Here is a 2,447-nt window from a genome sequence, read left to right as displayed (position 1 = left end):
GCACCGAGCCCTGTTGACGCCCGGTCTCGGCTGGTTACGAGTCCCACGGTCCTGGAAGTCGCCTCACGGCTCGCGCATTCCGTTGTCGGCACAGCGGTGCGGTCAACTGGACGGAGCGGTCGGTAGCAGGCGCGCTCGGGCGGGTAAATGTGGCGCGATGCTAAAATATTCGTTCACAGAATTGTATAGGAAAGTCTTCTTGTGATAAATAAATTTTGAACCTTTTTCAAGAGGAATGGTCTTGAGATAAGGTTCCATTTTTCTCTATTCCTTCCATCAGTCCCACAGGGCAAAATTTGCTGACTATATATATAAGCCCGCGTCAATACCACAGCATCTGTAGACTCGCAGAGAAGTTCCGATTCGTGAAAAAATAATCCGTCACTGATCTAAATCCTATTCAGTTTTTAGTAGCCCACAATTTACACATATTTGTTGGAAGTCCTGTTGTAAATCAGTAAGCTCCTACGAAAGTTTTTATTATTCTTACCATTTACGATTGTCGCCAACGACCTTGCCACAGTGCTACCAGCGGTTCCCGTCAGATCACCGAAGTTAAGCACTGTTGGGCTGGGCTAGCACTTGGATGGGTGACCATCCGGTCTGCCGAGCGCTGTTGGCAAGCGGGGTGCACTCAGCCCTTATGAGGCAAACTGAGGAGCTACTTGATTGAGAAGTAGCGGCTCAGGTGTCGTAAACTGATACACGGCTGGGAGAGCGGTGTGCTGACCGTACGCCCCTCCATATCCGCATCCAGTGACGCCTGTGGGCTGAGAATGACACGGCGGCCGGTCGGTACCGTTGGGCCTTCATTGCGTATTCGGAAGGAGTTAAGTTTATTTCCGATTGTTACTAACCGTAAGAGGCAAAATTTGTGGTAGCATTTTCGGAGAGCACCGATCTTGTAAGCTATACAAAGTTAGTGAAAACCAGTCTACACCGCAATGGTTATTTTACTTAAAATGACTGGTTTCTGCCTAGTCTGAGGATGTCTTCATAATAGCACTCTGACGGATAGAAATCGTTTTAGTTACGTAAGGAAGTTGGTCACTTAAAATAAAGTAATTTATGCTTATTAAAATCGAAGAGTCGTTATCCATGCTTTGATGTTGACGATGTCCGGAAAAGTCAGTAGACCTTAGTCGCTGCTGTTGGATAGACAGCTTTGCGTTATGTAGATATGGTGAGGGCGTTTCTGTGCTGTATAACGTTAACGTCAGCCAATGACGAACGAATCATCTGAAGACACAGTTTTTACCTAAAAATTATAAAAATGCAGTGCCCACAGGACAGAGCAGATTGTTAGAGATAATGAGTAACTGTAATAAGACTATTCAATAATTATTTCTGTTGTTTTTTGTAGTACCGTCTGCCGGAAATAATTAACTTAACAAATATAACAGATCCATAGCATGGGATCGGAAAAATTCGGAGTAGGTATTAAAATTAATGGAGAAGAAGTAAAAACTTTGAGGTTCACCGATGACATTGTTATTCTGTCAGAGACAGCAAAGGACTTGGAAGAGCAGTTGAACCGAATGGACAGTGTCTTGAAAGGAGGATATAAGATGAACATCAACAAAAGCAATACGAGGATAATACAATGTAGTCAAATTAAATGGGGTGATGCTGAGGGGATTAGATTAGGAAATGAGACACTTAAAGTAGTAAAGGAGTTTTGCTATTTAGGGAGTAAAATAACTGATGATGGTCGAAGTAGAGAGGATATACAATGTAGACTGGCAATGGCAAGGAAATCGTTTCTGAAGAAGAGAAATTTGTTAACATCGAGTATAGATTTGTGTTAGGAAGTCGTTTCTGAAAGTATTTGTATGGAGTGTAGCCATGTATGGAAGTGAAACATGGACGATAACCAGTTTGGACAAGAAGAGAATAGAAGCTTTCGAAATGTGGTGCTACAGAAGAATGCTGAAGATAAGGTGGGTAGATCACGTAACTAATGAGGAGGTATTGAATAGGATTGGGGAGAAGAGAAGTTTGTGGCACAACTTGACTAGAAGAAGGGATCGGTTGGTAGAACATGTTTTGAGGCATCAAGGGATCACAAATTTAGCATTGGAGGGCAGCGTGGAGAGTAAAAATCGTAGAGGGAGACCAAGAGATCAATACACTAAGCAGATTCAGAAGGATGTAGGTTGCAGTAGGTACTGGAAGATGAAGAAGCTTGCACAGGATAGAGTAGCATGGAGAGCTGCATCAAACCAGTCTCAGGACTGAAGACCACAACAACAACAACAACAGCATCGGATATTTGATCAGTAGACTGTTTGTATAGAATAAACAAATTGATATGTGTAAAATAATTATCATCTATGATAATTATGTAATAATGACAATGTTGTCTAAATAATACAGCACTGGCGCACGCTACTGTCCGGAACTTGGTATCTCTGGACGCCGTTGCCATGGAGACCTTATAGTAAAGT

At 42.6% G+C, this 2,447-nt stretch overlaps 1 pseudogene; it reads left to right on the top strand.

Annotated features, from left to right (window-relative positions):
- Positions 1-504: 504 nt before the first annotated feature.
- Positions 505-622, top strand: LOC126485480 (5S ribosomal RNA; annotated as a pseudogene).
- The last annotated feature ends 1,825 nt before the right edge of the window (positions 623-2,447 follow it).

Source organism: Schistocerca serialis, chromosome 6 (genome assembly GCF_023864345.2).
Source record: "Schistocerca serialis cubense isolate TAMUIC-IGC-003099 chromosome 6, iqSchSeri2.2, whole genome shotgun sequence".
Classification (NCBI taxonomy): Eukaryota; Metazoa; Arthropoda; class Insecta; order Orthoptera; family Acrididae; genus Schistocerca; species Schistocerca serialis.
The sequence above is the reverse complement of the archived record's forward strand: the minus strand, read 5'-3'. Positions and strand labels throughout refer to the sequence as shown.